General features: G+C 43.2%; 1 long non-coding RNA gene across 4 annotated transcripts in view; it reads left to right on the top strand.

The window, feature by feature from the left end:
- The window catches only part of LOC112868720 (uncharacterized), a 143,292-nt gene that overhangs the window by 94,786 nt on the left and 27,906 nt on the right, over positions 1-20,600 (top strand). The window contains exons 10-14 of one of the 4 annotated variants that reach the window (XR_015243426.1): positions 378-5,795; positions 6,345-6,448; positions 15,856-16,184; positions 18,080-18,195; positions 18,373-18,532. This is a non-coding gene — a long non-coding RNA (uncharacterized LOC112868720). The remainder of the gene's footprint in view (positions 1-377; positions 5,796-6,344; positions 6,449-15,855; positions 16,185-18,079; positions 18,196-18,372; positions 18,533-20,600) is intronic. The other 3 variants (XR_015243423.1, XR_015243424.1, XR_015243425.1) reach the window with 3 other exon arrangements.

Below are 20,600 nucleotides of genomic sequence, written 5' to 3' on the forward strand. Positions count from 1 at the left end.
TGATGTGGATCTCTCTGTCCCTGGAGCAAAGGCTTCCAGGGAGCAAACTTTCCTTCTGGATGTCCCATGATGAGGCTTTGGTAGAACCATTGCCAACCCTGCACTTAATTCTCTTAACATCCTTTTGTCAGTGTCAAGATGCTGAAAGCATCTAAATGTTATGAGGGAGCCACGTTGTTGCCAGATATCTTAGGGAAGTGTTTGCACATTTGTAGGCAAGATATTTTTGTTATGTTTTGCCAAGTGGTCTTTTAGAGAAGGCAGATCTAAACAAGACAAAGTAAAAAATAACAATAAAAACTTAAAAGTTTTTAGTTTGTGTTCTGTGTCACCAAGGTCAGTGTGGCTTGCATTAATGAAAATTGCTTTCGTTAAAGGTCGGAACAGAAGAAAAATGGCAGGATGCTGGACTCTTCCATAATGACCACATTTTCCCTGTTGTGATGTGGCCCACCATGCTCATTTTGAAACAGAGAAAAACATCATCAGCTCAGATGTCCTCCCTTCTAGACCAGGGTGCTTTTCACCCAGGGCAGCAATGGTGATGTATGACTCTGACCCAGTGGACTAAGGGGCCATTCTAACTATCTAGGACCTTCACAAGGGGTATACTTAGGTTTGGACAAAGCCTACTTAACCAAGTCACAGAATATGCCTCTTGGCACTGAAAAGAGGTAGTAGTTTCTAGGACTTGCCCTCTATATCCCACTGATTCTCAGTGTTTCCCAAAGCATCACCAGCCTTTCAAAATATACCAAGGGAAAAAATTTCAGTGTTTAAATGAACTTGGAAGATGTCATATTCTACACCCCCCCTCTTAGCTATTCATCATGCATATTGGGATTTTTTAAATTTTTTTAATGTTTATTTTTGAGAGAGAGCGAGAGAGAGTGAGCACAAGTAGGGGAGGGGCAGAGAGAGAGGGAGACAGAAAATCTAAAGCAGACTCCAGGCTCTGAGCTGTCAGCACAGAGCCTGACGCGGGGCTTGAACTCAGAAACTGTGAGATTATGACCGGAGCCAAAGTCAGATACCTAACTGACTGAGCTAACCAGGCACCCCGGAATATTTTTTTAAATGTTTACTTATTTTGAGAGAGATAGAGCAGAGGGGAGGGGAAGAGAGAGACAAAGAGAATCTTAAGCAGACTGCACTGCAGCACAGAGCCCATTATGGGGCTCGAACCCACAAACTGTGAGATCATGACCCAAGCCAGAACCAAGAGTTGACTCATCGTGCATATTGGAATATTGAAGGCTTTTGTGATGCCTTGTGATGAAGAAGCCATTTAACTGTCTTTAATCAGGTGTTTGCAGAGTCATCTGATCATGGGACCATTTGTTCACGTAAAACCTGTAAGTTGCACACAACACATTTTTGAGAAATACTGTCTACGATTTACGTAAGTTGAAGAGATCTATTGAAGCACCATGTATATACTGGAAAAGAATGTAGATAAGTTCGTAGATGATCGAGCAAGAGCTTTGCAGAGATATCCCTGTAGATACTCGTGTGACAGTCCTTATACGCGCCCACAAAAGATTCCTTGTGACTGTTGGCGGAGATGGAACACTAGGCTGGGCTGGCCAGGCTTTTCATTCATTAGGTTCTTTCTTTATTGTGAGGGTGTGGATGACTGTGTGTGTGTGTGTGTGTGTGTGTGTGTGTGTGCGGACTGGATAATCAGATGGCTTACAAAAGAAAAAAGTATTGGGATAACAATCAGAAGGTGTGAAGTGTTTGTGGCCTTTGTCATAGATTTGTGATGTGACCTCTCACAGTTCTGTCCCTTCTCTGGTCAGGGTGGGTGCCACTGAATAGCCTGGTACCCCTCAGACATAAGGCAGGCCTTATGTACCCAGCAGGCCTCCCTGGATACTTGGGACCTCAGCAGAGCTGCCTGAAGGTGAAGAGGGGGAGAAGGAGGTTGTCAGGCTGATGACATCATGTCTAAGTGTTTGGGTCACCTCCGGAGGCGCAGAGTGTTGGGTATAAAGGGCTGTGACGTGGTTGAAGGAGGTGTGAATAGACTGTCGGATGTTCTAGAGCAGCCACACACCCCAGCCTGATTGGGCAGGATGCTCATAGTTAGATGCGGCTACAACAAAGACCCTCAGAAGTGATTTTGAGCTAGCTTAAGGGAAAAAGAAAATACCTTGGGTAGGTATTTGAGCACATGATGGAATTGAAACAGTTTGAACAGCCACATCTTAAGAAAGTTCAGAAGCATGAGAGCTCCAGGGATCTGCCTTTAACTCTGTTTTTGTGAGGCTCAGCTCTCATTTTGGGTAAACGTCCACTCTGGTCCATTTAGCTATGACACATCTGTTTGTTTGGGAGAGAGTGGCAATACTTTGATCTTGAGGGAAATTTGTCCTCTCTCCAGCCCCAGGGGATGAATGGTGACAGTCTAAACCAGTCACAGTAATGTAATTTCCCTTTGTCAGTAACTGGTCTAGGGGTGGCCATGTGACCCCAGACTAATGTAGGAGATGTAAATAGAAAGAGGCTGGATACGGATGCCGGAAAAGCTTTTGTCTTCTCAATAAAAAGGAGCAACAGAATCATGGGACATGGCTCTTTCTTCCTTTGCTTTGCCCCGTCTCTGGCATTTGGACCCAATGCCTGGCGATGCAGCAGCCATGTTGAGACCATGAAGTGACAAGCACCGGATGAAAGTTTTGTGCTAGGAACAGAGGGTGCAAAGGAGAAAGAGCAAGGTCCTTCTACAGCGAAGCCGCCACAGTGACGCTGGACCGAACACCTCCTGATTTGTGCTTATTCGAGAAAAATGGTACCCTGGTACTTGAAATCACAGTACACTTTACCTAATATACTTGCAACCAAAACCATTTCTAGGTGAAAAATTAGTTAGTATAAATACAGATGGTGGGAGCCAAGTCCCTATGATCAGAGCAGGAGTCTCAGATCTTTAAGGGAGAGAGAGTCAAAACTGTCTACGAAAGCCATCTGGAGCCTTGAGATCTCACCACGGCTGCAGAACCCGGAACACCTGTCCTAGATAGAATTAATCAACTCGTTAATTAACTAATTGTACTGATTTTATTGATCCCTTGCTATCTACTAGGTGTTTTTCCAGGTACTGGGGACAGACTGGAGAAGACAGAGAAGGTGCTGACTCTCATTAAGCTGACATTCTAAAGGGAAAACAGGCCGTAAACAAGAATCATAAACCAAGGGAGTCCTTTGAGGAAGCGGGAGGTGCTGTATGAAGTGGGAAAGGGGTGTCACGATGGGAAGGTATAGGAGGTGTGTGCGTGGCAAGCCTGAAATGGCGATATTTGAAGTGAAAGTTGAGTTGCAGAAAGGAGCCAGCCGTGTGAGAAGAGACCCAGGCTTCGGGAGGGATGCTGGTGCAGAGTCCTGGGCAGGAGCAAGCATGCCTGCTAGAGACACAGAATGCATCCTTAACAGGGGTCCCCTGGGCTGCCCGTGTTCATCTCTTGCCAACCCCTCTGGCCGCTGGATTCTCAGGCTTGTGATATATCTCAAGGCTGCCGACAGGATTTCCTGTGGCACAGGTGACTTTTCCCATTGCCTCTGCTTCAGGCTGTGAGAGCCCGGGGGATGGGATGGCTGGGGAGGGTCTGTGTAATAGACTGTGATCAGAGTGACTGCTGTCCTTTCCCTTCGAGAATGGACCCGTTGTGCTTGGCCGCAGCCCTGAGGCTCCCCGGGGGCCCGACTTCCTTTGGAATGGGGTCCACCCCATTCTGGAAAGACTGGCATAGCATCCAGAGGGCTCATAGCTGCTTCAGCACCATGCCACAATCACCTCGAATTACCGTCACCACACTGGGCGTTTCCCTGTGGAAAGGCCAATGCAGAGAAGTAGGAAGCCTGGTACCTTCCCCTCCCCACCAGCTGTGGCTCCCAGCCTGCCATGGCTGGTCAGACCTGACATCATTTTCTTCCCTTCCCTTCCCATCTCCCATCTCCCATCCCATCCCAGTTTATTTTTGAGAGAGACAGAGCATGAGCTGGGGAGGGGCAGAAAGCAAGGAGACAGAGAATCTGAAGCAGGCTCCAGGCTCTGAGCTGTCAGCACAGAGCCTGATGTGAGGCTCGAACTCAGGAACTGCGAGATCATGACCTGAGCCGAAGTCGGACACTTAACCAGGCCTGACATCATTTTCAAGGGATACTTATCAGTAAAGCAGTCCCCTGAGGTCACAGGGCTAGAAGCTTCCTCACAGGTCCTCCTGCACTGCACTCCGGACCTCATGTATCTGTCAGTATCCAGAACAAAAGTGGCAGGTTGCCTGAGGAACCAGATATTCACCTAGTTCTGGTAGAGAATCCAGTTCTCTTTTCTCTAACACTTGACCTTGGGGGCAATGAGAACCACTGTCGCAATCTCCCTGGGCTGTTAGGTTTCCTCCAGGGCCCTGTGTCATTAGCGGGACCCCAGGATTGTGATGACTGTTCACCTTAGGAGGGCAAGCTGGTGAGGAAGTGCCCAAACTACCATTTTGAAACCTGGTTCACTTCTCCTAGATCTGGGACCAATCCCAAAATACCAAAATTGAAAGACACTTTGGTGATTAATACCCCTCTTCTTACAGACGGGGATAAAGGGGGAATGGCCCGACCAAGGTTAATAGTCACACTACGGAGAAAGACTTTGGGACCCACAAGCATCTTTCTCAGATGTTTACAGCGTCTTGTTGTAACATTCGCCGTGACTTAAGGGAACAAAGAATACAACCTCACGCATCAATGCCGTGTATAAAGCTCCCTGTGCCTCTGTCTGGTTTGACTTCCCATCCTATGTGGTGGCCATTTTCTCATTTCACAGGCCAGGAAAGTGAGGGGGATGAATCCATTTAGTTAGTAGGTGGCAAAACTCAACTCCAGCTTGGTTTTTATTTAATGGTCCTCCCAAGTCCATCTCTACTTTTGTCCTTGGTGGGGGAGGGGCAAAACAGAAATTAGCCGTAACTCAGGCAGCATGGGGTGCACAGCCGGTGTTCTCAGGTGCTAGAGCTCTAAGGAGAGGCTGTGACTTATAGTGAACCACCCCTTACCTTGGCGGGTGAACACTTCCCTCTTCCAGCCCCCAGATCTGAGGCAGGGCCCCCACGGATCCTAACGTAACTTGGTGCTGTCATCTCAATAGCTTGGTTAAATGCCACCTCCCGGACATAGTGTGGCATGTAAAAGCCCAGTCCATTAGAACCAGCGGGCTCAGTTCCAGCACTTCAGGTGACTGGAGGCATCCATCACTTAACCTAGCCCTGCCTCAATTTTCGGAGCTATACAATGGGGCTAGCAGTAGTACCTTCCTGGGAAGGTAGGTGAAAGAGGTAAAGCATTCAGAAAAGGCATGTGCTCAGTAAATGTCCATTGTTGCCCCCATTTGCTCTCCACACAACAGAAGCAACTCTGCTACAGAATTCTGCATTTTCTCCAGCGGTACGAAGAGTGTGTTCACAGTTCCTGATGACTGGTAGACATCCCAGGGTGAGAAGTATCTATAAGACACAGTCATGTGCACTTCACAGCTTGACTCTGGAGAGTGATCTCTTCCAGGCCCTCTACTACAAGGGTATTTTCTTTTTCTGTCACCGTCACCCCTCCAACAGCAGAAGTTTCTGGCTCACCCACCGGAGAGGCTAAAGCTTGCCTGGAATTATATTGCTTACAGAATAAAGAGAAGTCAGAGCCTCTTATGTAACTTGAAGAGTAGGAAAGATCCAGTGATAAAAACCAGTGCCCTGAACTTTTGCAAAGCACGATCAATCGCTGCGTACGATCCTCCAGTCCTTGGCAAGGTATCCTTCGTCTGGTTTTTGTAGACTAGGAAAAAAATTAATGAACCCACTGCTATTAGATTGTGTATTCATGCCTAAAGGCTGTAAAAAGGGTACCGTTTCAAGTTAGTCCTGTCATCTAAAATACATTCCCTGTTTGCTTAAGTTTTCTCAATAATATTCTTTAATTTGATCGCTACCTGTGAATTTGTGTATTTCCTCACACAGAACTGATTCTCCCTCCCCCCTTTGTGTTTCTCTCTTTCTCTCTCTCTTTTTTTTTTTTTTTTTTTGCTTATACTTTTTTGTTTAGATTATCTCTCTACTGACCTTTCAGTGGCTTACCTTTTTTTTTTTTTTTTTTTTTGCAATGCACGAGCAAGGCTGGAAAACAGAGCCAAGATGCAAACTATGAATCAGCCGCTCAGCTTCACATAGTGAGTGCACTATGTGCTATTTCTGGCCAGAGCAGATGTGGCCTTGGTGGGCTGCAGGGAACAGTATCTCTCAGGTAAAAATAAATTACGTAGATAAGGACCAAAATGATGCATATCCTTCATTCGCAAACAGATCATGAACTGGGAGCTGTGTGGAAAGACAACCGGATTGGGAGCCAGGGTCCTGCCCTGGGTTTCTTCCAGGTGACCCTACCACCCGTCAGCCGTCTGGTCTTGGTGAGTACGTGTGACTGACAAACACGTTTTTTTCATGTTTGTTTACTCATTTCGAGAGAGAGTGAGCAGCGGGAGAGGAGCAGAGAGAGAGGGAGACAGAGAATCCCAAGCAGGCTCCACACTGTCCATGCAGAGCCTGATGCAGGGGGCTCAAACCCACGAACCGCGAGATCATGACCCGAGCCAAAACCAAAAGTTGAACATTTAACTGACTGAGCCACCCAGACACCCCTACAAATACATTTCTTTTTAAATCAACAAAAGCATAGGACCAACACGGTAACAAACCTGTGTGCCACCATTGAGTCCCGGGCTATCCTGACGTTTTGACCAGCTCACTTCAGACCTGGCTGAGTTCTATATGGCTTCCTCCTTGATCCTCTTTGCCTTCCTCCTGCCCCCAAGATAAATGCTGCCTTAAACCTGCAGACTTGCCTACTTCTTCTGTAGACACCTACATCTTTCAGCTGTGGCTGCTGTGTACATTCTGCATGTTTGAAAACTTTAAATGAAAGGAAACACGCTGTATATATTCTGCGACTTGTTCTTTTTTTAATTTAGCATTAGACGTCAGCAACATAGCTCTAGCCCATTCATTTTAACTGCTCTTTGCTATAGTGTTTCGTGAACAGACCACCATTCTCTTGTTGAGCAGTTAGATTGCTTTGAATTTTGCACTTTCATTATAAACGACGCTTCAGTGAGTGTCCTTACCCATTTCCTACACTCACATACAAGTTCTCTAAGATAGCATTTTTTCAAAATATTTTGGCTACACCCACAGTTAAGGACATACTTTACATGTAAACCCAGCACATGCACAGGCTACGTTTGTGTGTGCGCACACATATATGTGGAATAAAAGTTCCTCAAAATGAGACCCTTATTTTGTATTCAGGTATAATCCAGTTTAGGCTGGTCTAAAAAAATATCCTGGTTGCAATTTACTAAAGTGATCCTCTGACCCCCGTTTCCACTAAGAATTGGGTAAACCCTGTTCTGGGACCTGTACCTACACATGGAATTGCTTGATCAGAGGTTAGACCCATTTTGAAAGTGAGGATTTGATGCCTTTATGAGTTCTTTTTATGCACTGAAATGGACATTTGCATATAGCTAGCACTCTAGCTAAAGGAGGCTTTCTAGCATTCTAGAAGGAGGCTTTTAGGGTTATTTTATGTGTCGTATGTTTAGAAATGGAAGTCCTGTTTTAATTTCCTGAGCTTTAATTTTTCATATGTCACAAGATGCCAGAACAAAGCAAAAATACTGGACTTTTCAGTATTTTGCAAACTGCTTTCTCTTCAGCCCCAGGGTCCCGGGGAAGATTTCAGGGACTGCCATAGGGTGTGTAAACTGGGGGTGGGCATCAGAGCAGGGAAGGGGACAGAATGAGTAGATGGGCGGGGGAAGGTGTGCAGCTTGAAAATAGATATTTTTTAATGTTTATTTTTGAGGGAGTCCAAGTGGGAGACGGGCAGAGAAAGGAGGACAGAGGATCTGAAGCGGCCTCTGTACTGACAGCAGTGAGCCCAGAGTGGGACTTGAACTCCCAAATCGTGGGATCATGTTGGATGTTCAACCACTGGAGCCACCCAGGTGCCCCAGCTTGAAAATATTCTTAAGTGATGGGTTTAGATGCTCTCTACGGCTCTTTCCAGATCTAAACATGAATCAAAATAACTTTGGGATCCCTGGACCATTTCAACTTGCAACCAGAACTAAAGAATATGATGGTTTGGGGTATACAGTTCTGGTAAGCAGTGCTGGCCCGCCTAAGAGCTGGCCTGTCCCTCCTGTCACTCTAGGAGCTGGTGTGGACAGGGTGTGGTAGGTCCTGGAGGGCAGTGGCTCGGGACACTCCAGATGGGGCTACCATTTCTCTTCTGTCATAGGGGCTTCACCCACATGGGGCTGCTCTAAAAAAAACTTCTGTTTTCATCATGCTTATTGATTCTGTGATGACCAAGGGCCTAAGATACATTTTTCTGAGCTCCATTTCTGCCACACCGAGTGTCGCACATGCTCACAGTAAGGCTCATGCGCTCAGCGGGGTACACGTATGGTTAATCATTATATCCGCAGAGACGGAATTTTATTATCAGTTTAATGAAACTCTTGAGCTCCTCACAGGGTTATTTTTGCCTTCCCAATAATAGTAAAGGCATTAAAAAAAAAAGCTTGGTAGTAAGTTGGTAGTAAAGTGACTTCGGGGTGGGCAGATGGTAATTGATGTAGACTCATAGATTCCTTCATAGGCTTGCTCTCTGTCTCCTCTGCCTGCATGACTGCCTCCTCTCAGATCCCAGCCCCTCCCTGCAATCCGTCCTGCCTGCATTTCATCTTCCTTAATCACTGTTTTCATCACCTCACACCCATGCTGAGAAACTCTCTGGGGATCTTCATTCTCCACCACATCCGAATGCCAGCCTGTTTTCAAGGCTTCTCTTAATCTATTCTTTCCTTACCTCTCTGGCTTTATTTCCTTTTCCAGATGTGGTTCTGGTTCCTGTGGTTTAGAGATAATGGGATTTGGGGGCACACATCACCCCCCATCCCCAAAATTTAAAATCTGCATCATTTTTCTTCAGCACAGTTGAGCCTACTTCCCTAAACAAAAACACACATCAGCAGGGATTGCTTCCCTCGTGCTCAGGCCAGGGCAGTGGGGCTGGGGGGCCCTCTGGGGAGAGGGGGTGCAAGGAAGCAGGGTATGCCCCTCTGCCTCGTACACTGGGAGAGGATGAGCACTGAGAAAGGTGACTTGACTCACTAAAGTCGTTTGCGGAAATCTCTACCTGTTTGACAAGACAGGTAGAATGCACACAACTTAGAAGGCAAATAGGAGACAGATAAATTTGAAGACAGATAAGGCTGGTTGAAAACCTTGGAGAATGGCACACCCTGTATAGGGCAAAATTCAGCAGATCACTGAGCCCTGGAGAAGATGCCAGTGGGGGCTGGTGAAGGAGACTCCAGAGAAGGCTTACCTACTGGAGCAGGTTTATCCCATCTGCAAATAAATTCTTTTCAACTTTTTCTTTAGTGTGTGTGTGTGTGTGTGTGTGTGTGTGTGTGTGTGTGTGTGTTTACTGGCCATTTCCATTGTTTTCCAGAATGATTTCCAGAAGTCCTCATTCTTCCACTTAGCAGCTATATGATTTGGGGCAAGTTTCTTTACCCATAAAGTAGAATAATGCAAATAGTTATTTGGGGTTGTTGGGAGGGCTCGAGGAGATAAAGTATCTAAAGAGCACAGGGGCACCTGGGTGGCTCAGTCAGTTGAGCATCAACTCTTGATCATAGCTTAGGTCTTGATCTCAGGGTTTTGAGTTCAACCCCACCTTGTGCTCCACACTAGGTGTGAAGCCTTCTTGGTAGGCAGGTAGGTAAATAGATAGCACAGAACATGGTCCAAGATAAAATATTAGCTATTATTCTTATTGTTGTAATTGTTACAAGTATATATTTTGATTTGAGCAGCTGCTGAAATTCTACTTGTTCTCAAGATACCTTCAGGTCACTCTAGTTTAGTAAACATTTACTGAGTGCTCAGTACATGCTGGGGACTGATAGGACACTGATGATACTACAAGTAAGATGTTGACCTTGCCCTTGGGTAGCTTACCTTCTAGTAGGGAAGGCAAACCTGTAAGTGGATGATTTCGGTTTAAGGCTGGGCTGCCCTATACACTCACCGCCAGCTGCATGCAGCTGCTGAAACTAAATTGAGATGTGCTCTACATATAAACTACATACTGGATTTTGAAGACTTGGTTTGAAAAGAGAATGTAAAATATCTAATTAATAATGGTTGGTATAGGGGAGCCTGAGTAGCTCAGTCTTACTTACCTGTTAGTATAGTCTTGATTACCTGTTGAAATAACATTTGGGGTATGGTGGGTTAAATACGTGATTAATTTTTTTTGTTGAAGCCCAGCTGACACACGATGTTACATGGGTTTCAGGTGCACAATGTAGTGTTTCAACAAGTCTACGCATTATGCCGTGCTCACCACAAGTATGGCGACTCGGTCACCATATGATGCTATCACAATACCAATGACTACATTTCCTGTGCTGTACCTTTTATCCCTGTGACATATGCATTCCATAACTAGAAGCCTGTGCCTGCCACCCCTTTACCCATTTATCGGTCTATTTCTGTTTATTCCCTTTTTGTTGATTCCATATATAACTGAAATCATATGGTATTCGTCTTTCTCTGACTTATTTCACCTAACATATGCTCTCTAGGACCATCTATGTTGTATATTTAGGACCATATGTTGCTATATGTATATATATTCATATATATATACGTATATATACACACATTTATATACATACACACACACATACTACATGTTATTTGTCCATTAATCTATCAGTGGACACCTAGGTTGCTTATACATCTTAGCTATTGTAAATAATGCTGTAATAAACATAGGGACGCATATATCTTTACACATCAGTGTTTTCTTTTACTTAGGGTAAACACCCAGTAGTGGAATTACTGGATATATAGGGTTTTTATTTTTAATTTTTTGTGGAACCTCCATACTGGTTTCCACAGTGGCTGCATCAGTTTATATTCCCACCAACAGTGCACAAGGGTTCCTTTTTCTCCATATTCTCACCAACACTTGCTATTTCTTGCCTTTTTGATTCTAGCCATTCTGTTAGGTATAAGGTGATACCTTTTTGTGGTTTTGATTTGCATCTCCCCGATGATAAGTGATGTTGAGCAACTCTTTGTGTGTCTATTGGCCATCTGTAGGTCTTCTGTGGGAACATGTCTGTTAACATCCTCTGCCCTTTTTTAAATCAGATTATTTGAGGTCTTTTGGTGTTGAGTTGCATGAGTTCTTTGTATATTTTGGATATTAACCCTTATTGGATATGTCATTTGCAAATGTTTTCTCCCATTCAGTGGTTTGCCTTTCTGTTTTGTTGATGGTTTTCCATGTTGTGCAAAAGCTTTTTATTTTGGTGTATTCCCAATAGTTTTTGTTTTTGTTTTTGTTTCCCTTGCCTGAGGAGACAGATCTAGAAAAATGTTGCCAAGGCCAATCTCAAAGATATTATTGCCTTTTTTCTTTTAAGAGTTTTATGGTCTCAAGTCTCCCATTTAGATCATTAATCCATTTTGAGTTATTTTTGTATGGCGTAAGCAGTCCAGCAAGTAGCTGTCCAGTTTTCCAAACACTATTTATCAAAGAGACTCTCTTTCCCTCCTTGTATGTTCTTGCCTCCTTTGTTGTAGATTAAGTGACCACACAACTGTGGGTTTATTTCTGGACTCTCTATTCTGTTACATTCATCTATGTGTCTGTATTTGTGCCAGTACCATACTGTTTTGATTACTAGAGCTTTGTATTATATCTTGAAATCTGGGAATGTGGTAAGGTTTATTCTTCTTTCTCAAGATTGCCTCAGCTATTTGGGGTCTTTTGTGGCTTCAGACAAATCTTAGTATTATCTTTTCTGTGAAAAATGAGGTTGGTATTTTGATAGGGATTACACTGAACCTGTAGATTACTTTGGGCATTATGGATATTTTAATAATATTGGTTCTCCCAATCCAGGAGCGTATTTGTGTCATTTCCACTTACTTGTGTCATCTTCAGTTTCTTTTATCAACCTTTATAATTTTCAGAGTACAGGTCTTTCACCTCCTTGGTTAAATTTATTCCTAGGTGTTCTATTCTTTGTGGTGCGATTGTAAATGGAATTGTTTTCTTAATTTTGCTCTCTGTTATTTCCTGTATAGAGATGCAACTGAGGCACCTGGGTGGCTCAGTCGGTTAGGCGAATGACTTCAGCTCAGGTCATGACCTTGTGGTTTGTGGGTTCAAGCCCTGTGTTGGGCTCTGTGCTGACAGCTCAGAGCCTGGAGCCTACTTTGGATTCTGTGTCTCCCTCTCTTTGTCTGTCTCTGTCTCTCTCTCTCTCCCTCAAAAATAAATAAACATTAAACATAAATTTAAAAAAAGAAAACAAATGCAGTTGATTTCCAGGTATTATTTTGCCTCCTGCAACTTTACGGAATTCCTTTTTTCTAAATGTTTGTTTGAGAGTGAGCGCGAAAGTGAGCCTGTGTGCAAGCAGAGGAGAGGCAGGGAGAGATGGGAATAGAGAGAATCTCAAGCAGGCTCTGTGCTGACAGTCCGCAGAATTCTTGTAAGTTTTTTTAGTGGTGTCTCTAGGGTTTTCTATGTAAAGCATCATATCATCTACAAATAGTGACAGTTAAACTTCTTCTTTATTATTATTATATTATTATTATTATTATTGGCTCCTGGGTGGCTCATTCAGTTAAGCAGCCAACTCTCAATTTCTGCTCAGGTCGTCATCTCGTGGTTCATGAGTTTGAGCCCTGTGTCAGGACTAGGATTCTCTGTCACCCTCTCTCTGCCCCTCCCCTACTCACGTGCACACGCTCTCTCTCAAAAAAATTTTTTTTTAATTTAAAAACTGTAGTACTAGAAAACTTAAATTTATGCAGCCCCTGTTGCGCTTCTGTTAGATGGCAATGGTCTACGGTGATAGAGGGTGCTGTGGGAACCAACTCAGAAGGGCAGCATGTCAGGGGGTAAAGGAGTGCTTCCTGGAGGACCAGATGCATCCTGAGCTGAGTCTTAAAGGATGAGCAGAGGTTACCCAGGCAAGGACATAGCTTGAGGATATTCTAGATTGAGGTGACAGGAAGGCCCAAGGAAAGTGTGCCATTGGGGAGGAGCCCTGGGAACAGTTGGTTGTTATACAGCCTAAAGTGTTAGGAGCTGGGGACTGGAAGATGATGAAGCTGCCTGAGAAGTGAGGCCTGTCTTCCTACCATTTAACATCTAGTCGTCATTAAATGCCCTGGTTCTTGTCTTACGCATGAGGTCTGACTATGTGTCCACTCTTTGTCTGAAGTTGTGTGAACTATTGGCTGTTGAAAGTTTGAGGTTTCTGTCTCTACAAGAATAAGACGATCCTGGAAGATAAAACTAAGGCATGCACGTATGCTACTCGGAAGGCAGGATGTTATTTTCCCTTCTGTACACAGTCCTGGAGAGTGGATAGCAGGCTCACATTTCTGCTTCAAGTGTAGACCTAATGAATGAGAAACCTAGAGGAAGGTGAGAGCTTTTGGTATGCTCTCATTCATTGGGTCCAAGGAGAGTATACATGACTGCATTCACACCCATCTCTATGTCAGTGACCTTCAGTGGACTACCTCCCACCCCCAAATTCCCACCAATAAGGAATATAATTGGTCTTGGAACAACACAGCTTTGAACTGCACTGGTCCACTTACATGCAGATTTCTTTACAGTACAGTACTGTAAATGTATTTGCTCTTAAGATTTTCTTAATATTTTCTCTAGCTTACTTTAAGAATACAGTATATAATACATATATGAAATATGTGGTAATTGACTATTTAGGTTATCTGTAAGGCTTCCAGTCAACAGGCTATTAGACACATCTGGGGGGAGTCAGAAGTTATACATGGCTTTTTGACACGGAGAGTTGTTGCTCTTGACCCCTGCCATTATTCAAGGGTCAACTGTATAATCATTTATCAGATTACACTAATTGGGAAGCTCATTATATCCACTCTATCCCAAATCACCCTCAGGTCTTCTGCCTTTAATAACTAATTATTAAATGGACATTTAGTAGGTCATGCAGGGTGAAAGAGGAGTACCAAAGGAGACTGAAAACCTAAGTGGATGGAGAAGCTGGAGAGTGACAAGACATCTTCAACATCTGCTTCTCACTCTTTTTTTTTTTTATTTTTTTTTATTTTTTTTTTTTTTTAAATTTTTTTTTTTCAACGTTTATTTATTTTTGGGACAGAGAGAGACAGAGCATGAACGGGGGAGGGGCAGAGAGAGAGGGAGACACAGAATCAGAAACAGGCTCCAGGCTCTGAGCCATGAGCCCAGAGCCTGATGCGGGGCTCGAACTCCCGGACCGCGAGATCGTGACCTGGCTGAAGTCGGACGCTCAACCGACTGCGCCACCCAGGCGCCCCTGCTTCTCACTCTTTAACGTGCACGTGAATCAAACAGATCCTGCGAAGATACTGGTTCTAATTCATTAGGTTTAGGGGTGGAAGCAACAATATGCATTTTTTTTTTTGAGCTTCCGGGTCATGTCAGTGCTACTGGTCCATGGACCTCACTTTGAGTTACAAAGTCTTCAGAGTCAATTCAGTACAAATCTTTACCCACGGCTGGAAACTGCATTGCAACAGCCCTGATGAGTCATTAGAAGCCTCTGAGGGAAGACCTATCACGTGATTCACCTCCTCCTCCTTTGTGGAGTAAGTCTAATTGTTGGAACAGTTTTTCTTGTCCCTAGACACTATCTGGGAAATTTCTATGCATTGGTCCTTGTTCTATTTCTGGAACCACGGAGATAATGAACCTGATCTCTCTTTCTCATGACAGCCATTTGGAAATTTGAAGAGTATTTTTATATTTCCCTGAATTCTTTTCAGTACATTAAATCTCATCTCCTTTCGCTGTTAATCATAGGACCCTCTGGGCTGTCCTGGGAATCTGTTCTTTAAGTGTACCTCCTGTAATTGAGCACAGCAGTCTTGCTTTGTCTAAACATCAGAGAGTAAGATGGGCCTATTACCTACTTGGCTGTTGATTTTCTGCTTCTGCTAGAGTCCTCCATCATCTTGGCCTGTTGACTACTCTTTGGGTGTCACTGCTTGTAAGCCCCTCTTAGTAAACAGAGCTAGAGAATATATGTATGCTTACATGTACGTGTATGTCTATGTATTTTCTCATTTGTCCATCCATCCTTCTGTCCATCCATCCATCCATCCATAGAAACCTCTGAGTTCAGCATGATAGATTTACTCCAATCCAGTTGCATAGGTATATTGTAGTTTTCTCCCTTTCCATGTTTATAACTCCCTTCCCTGGAAGTAAAAAAAAAAACAAAACAAACAAACAAACAAAAAACCTGCCCTCTCATATCCTTAAGATAGTTACCTGTGTGATCAAACCCTTGGGTAAAACCAATCGTCTATCCATCACCTCTGTCCTTCCCCTGTGCACACTTGCCTCACACCACTCACTTCCCAACACACTCCCACTTCTGAGACTCAGCTAATAGTTTTTGGGCTGAACTATTTGGGAAGGCAAGGGGAAAAGGAGGAGGAGGAGGAGAAGTTGTTTTTTCTCTTTTGACTTGTAGATGAGTGAATTATACTAATAGGTTTTTCTAATATTGACTCATCCTTGGACTCATGCATTGTGCCCTGCTTTGATTTTTCTACTCTTTCATTTAAGATTTCTTGGTAAGTTAATTTATTTTGCTGATCTGAAAAGGCTTTGTCATGCAAGAAATGTTCTTAGACATTCCCTTAATCTCATTCTCTTTGATTTTTACAGGGGGAATATAAAGATTTCTCCTGACTTGTGTGAATTTTTCCAGGGTCCTTTCTTTTGGAAATGCTACAAGATGGCTGTGTTTTCAGTGGTGGAAATTATCGATAGGTCTCAAAAGCAAAGAATCACAGAATATCTGCTTTCCAGTAGTGATGTATGACTCACCAAAGCCACAACATTTTTTATAATGCCCTTAGTTTTTTTCATAGAAACAGAACTGAGATTCCTAATATTTCCTGGAATTTTTTTAAAAAAGGAAGGAAAAAAAGATTTCAAGGAGATGTCCATTTGTTAGCCCATCACTGGCACGCATCAGCGTTAAAGAGTAATTGGTGAGTAAACCAGTACCAATACCACAATCCTTCATGTCCAGCCTGCCCCCAAAGATTTTCTTGGAACCGACCAGAAGGTTAATTGAAAATATAAATCTGCTTTGGAAAGCATTTGCATTTCAAGCGGAGATGGAATTTGGGGAAGTGCCATGTAGACGTCTGTCATTCTACAAGTCATAATTATTGTCAGTGACCCGAGACCTGGAGCGGATAATGATGGTTAAATAATGTCCATGGTGTTGCTCTTGGGGAAAGCCTTTGTCCCCACCTGATCATTCCCACATTACCTTGGGTCTTTTATGCCTCAAGTGCATATGTTGCTTCTGTTTATCTGAGTAGTTAATTTTGGAGGCAACCATTTTGCAGATCTGATTTCCTTCCTCTGACAGACAAGGCCTGGATTGCTCTCGTTCTTCCCCATCTCTCACCAGTCCTCCCACCATTTCTGTTTAAAGAAGATCTTTAATATGTATGTAGACCCATCCCAAAAGGTCTACATGCTACATGTGCACATGCACATATACCCGCAGTGCACGTGTACTTCTGTATATGTTCTTTTTAATTTTTTTTTCTTGACTAGATCACTCCTAAAAAAAAACATTGGAGTATGACAAAAGCTGGTAAAAGAGATGAAAAGGATGATACTTTTTGGTTAGGGAGTTTGAATTAATTTTTGCCATGACAAGTTGACTATTGGGGCACTGTGCGTCCCTGTGAATTGCACGCTTCAGCTACGTCCCTGGCTCTGTTGACCCACAGAGAGAGTAATCCAATTATCCAAATAGGGAAATGCCTGAAAACAATGAATAATCAGAAGTTGCATTTTAGAAGCATGCTCATTCATAAAACTGGTAGGTCACGTTCATTTTAGAAGTGCATCAGCAGGAATATTGTCTGAGCCTGCACTTAGAACATTCATTCAGTCAGCAAACACATATTGAGAGCCTTCCATGTGCTGGACACTGTCCTAGGTGCTGGAGATGTATTAATTAGCAGAGAGAAACATGGTCCCTGATGGTAAATTTTTTTTTTTAACGTTTTATTTATTTTTGAGACAGGGAGAGACAGAGCATGAACGGGAGAGGGTCAGAGAGAGAGGGAGACACAGAATCTGAAACAGGCTCCAGGCTGTGAGCAGTAAGCACATAGCCCGACGCGGGGCTCGAACCCACGGACAGTGAGATCGTGACCTGAGCCGAAGTCGGACACTTAACCGACTGAGCCACCCAGGCGCCCCCCTGATGGTAAATTTAACAACTGGTTTTTTTGAACCAAAAGCTCTGATGTTTCATATTTTGCAATGCCTATGCTCTAAATACTCCCACCATAGCCAATTTCAAGCTCCCCAAGTTCTGCAGTGCCTGGCACATAGAAACTGGCCACCATCATCATGTTCCTATCTTGATCATCATTAGGCTTGCTTTGACAGCATAATAAAAAGAAGCTCATGACCTACAGGGGAAGAGTCGAAGATGTGCTCAGGGGAGTGTGTGGAGAAGGGTCTGAAAGATAAGGGACATTCCTTTTTCTTTTTTACTTAAAATCTGTAAGATGTGCATTTTTAGAAGTATTTTATAACCTTTAAAGAAAGAATTTACAGTGCCCAAGTGACCAAGCATGGCTTTCACATGGTTCTGGCCAGATGTGACCACATAGTGGATATAAGACCGTTATTCCAAGTCCCATATCACAATATGTGAATCCCTGATAAATGACTGTTGTTTTCCTGGTGAGAAGTGACTTAAACTTTTCACAGAAGATAAGCATTCAATTTGCTGCAGAACAAGTCACCCCGAAACAGTCGCTTAAGCTAATGACGATATTTATTTTGCTCACAGGTTTGCAATTTTGGTGGGGCATGGTGGGCACATTGTGTCTCTTCTCTTTGGCATCAGGTGGGGTGACTGGAAGGCTCCGAGTAGAATTCTCTGAAGGGGCATGCCTGTGTTGGCAGGGGATGCTGGCTGTTGGCTGGGACTGCAGTTCAATGGGGGTCATTTGTCTCTCCAAGGTAAGTGTCCCAAAACAGAGCCAGGTGGAAGCTATGTCAGCTTCTATGACCTAACCTTAGAAACCCTACACCATCACTTCTCCATATTCTTGTCCGCGGTGGAGGTGGGGGTGGGTCACAAAGCATCACCCAGGTCCAAGGAGAGGAAAATTAGATTGTACTTCTCTCTCTACGCAGGTTCTGCAGGAAGGTGTGGGACTGGAATATTAATGTGGCCATTTTGGGAAAAGACAACCTGCTCCAAGAAATTCTCACCTTTTCCATGTCATCTGTACCAGCTGTAGCTGCAGAGAAAATGTGAAAAGTGAGCCAGATTCTCTCAGCTGCCCAGCTGCACGTGAGCATTGCAACTTCTTCACGCCAAAAATAAGGCACGGTGTAAGCTGTCAGTGCTTAGCTGGGAAACCCAACAAATTTTCATGTTGTATTTCCCATGCCTAGCAGAGCCATGAGTTTTAAATTCCCTGTGAACTGTCAAATATAGCTTAAGCAAAAAAAAAAAACAAAAACAACAACAAAAAAAAAAACAGATGAACTCATGACCGGGATGGTGGAAGTCTACCTTTGCTTGGTTGGGCTCTGTATTTTAATTGTTGTCTCTAAGCTTTCTCAAAGAGCACAGCTAGGAGATTCTTCAGTGCATATAGGTGTCCTTATGCTTGCCAGCCACACGATGGATAAGGCTGTGTTGAACTTCATGTAGTGCTTGAGGGTCCAATGCATGCTTCCTATTATCTACTTACTAGGGTTGGAGTTGGTTCATTCATTTGTATCCTCAGTGTCCCTTGGTTCCCCACTGGGGCATGCATAAATAGAACATATTAACAGGAGACTAACAGGTAATTACCAGATATGTATGGATTGCCCATAGAGTAGCACTTAGAGAATTGTCAGAAAACATCCAGTTAATGCAGTCTGCTCAATTGGAATCTTAATTTATGGTATGAATTGGTAGCCCCAAACCAGCGGTGTATTAGACCTTCAGGGACTTTAATTTTTAAAGACACTATTATTATAATTTTATACTTCTGAACCAATCCAAGTTCTTTCCTAATATAAGAAGATGAGGTCATTGTGTAACAGAGGTCTCAAAAACTAAGCTGTTTTGGCAATTCACATTTAAAACAAAATGGTTCATGGCTGGATAAATCAAATGGAATTTTAACAAAGTTTTGTCCCCAATCTTTTCTTGTTTAAGCTGAAGACAACCATGAGGTATTTCAGCTAAGACAAGTCAGTATTTTGCTTTGCAGAAATTTGTTGACATTTTTAGCAGTCCCTTTTCTCCTGTAACTACAGTGCCAAATGAGCAAAATGAGTGTACTGACAGCCAATACTGTCCCTGCTTCAATGGAATTCAAACATTGTGTGTCCAGATATTTCTGTTCCTTGACATATACTTGTGAGGAACATTGCTAATATCCCCAGCTCAGACAGTTAATTATAAAAATGATCAGTGAAGATAGCCTGGTGGTTCTTCAGTTCACCTAGGGGGAGCTTGGGGCTCACTCCCCAAAGATGCTCTTTCACAGGCCCATATGAATCTTGAAAATTCCCCTCATGATTCTGGGTACCATCCCAGCCTGGGACCGATTGAACTAGAATATTTGCTAACTCCAAAAATAATTTTTGTGAAGAGGGTTTTGCCTTGATAGAAGTTACTGTGGCTCAGGACAAAATAGTATTATGATTCAATTTCTATCCTTGGTAAACATTTTAGAGTAGGAACTCAGGTTTCCACTAAACTTTTATATATTGACTCACTTTATAGTAGAGACTATAGCTTTGAGAAAGAAATGGGGGAAAAGAATTCCAGTTCACAAATCACTGTTTCCCTTTTTAGCTTTGTGTTTGGGCTGAAATATTTCTTTTATATATAAATGTTCTATATGATGATGGTTATCATTATTGGCTACAAGTTTTTGTGTTTTTTTTTTTTTTTTTTACATTCTTCAGGCCCTTTCAGCTGGAGTTCCTAAAATAAACAATTATAAACTATTGTTTTTGGTTAGAAGTCACCAATGGGGCATGCCTCACAAAAATGGCAATTGTTGTGTAGAGCCACAAAGAATAAATAAGATTTCCACAGGTAGAAGAGTAGATAAAAGATACTTCCAGGTGGAGGGAACGGAATAAACAAAGGCACAAATGCTTGAACTTGCTTGGCACACTCAAGCAGAGGTGATTAGCTCAGTGCAGCCAGGGTACAATAGCTATGGGAGATACCCAAGGCTGGAAATATTCAGCCCTAAGTGATGGAAGCAAAGAATTCTAAAGTTCTATTCCTAATTGTCCGGAGTGCCCTTTTGAAGAAATGTGTTTAGATAGATTCTGAGGATGCATCTGGCTCTGGGATTAATGAGGGCTCACAAGAAGGGTCAACAGAGTATCAGGGCCCCATAATT

The sequence above is a fragment of the Puma concolor genome, chromosome D4 (assembly GCF_028749965.1).
Source record: "Puma concolor isolate L17-30 chromosome D4, mPumCon1.1.hap2, whole genome shotgun sequence".
In the NCBI taxonomy this organism is placed as follows: domain Eukaryota; kingdom Metazoa; phylum Chordata; class Mammalia; order Carnivora; family Felidae; genus Puma; species Puma concolor.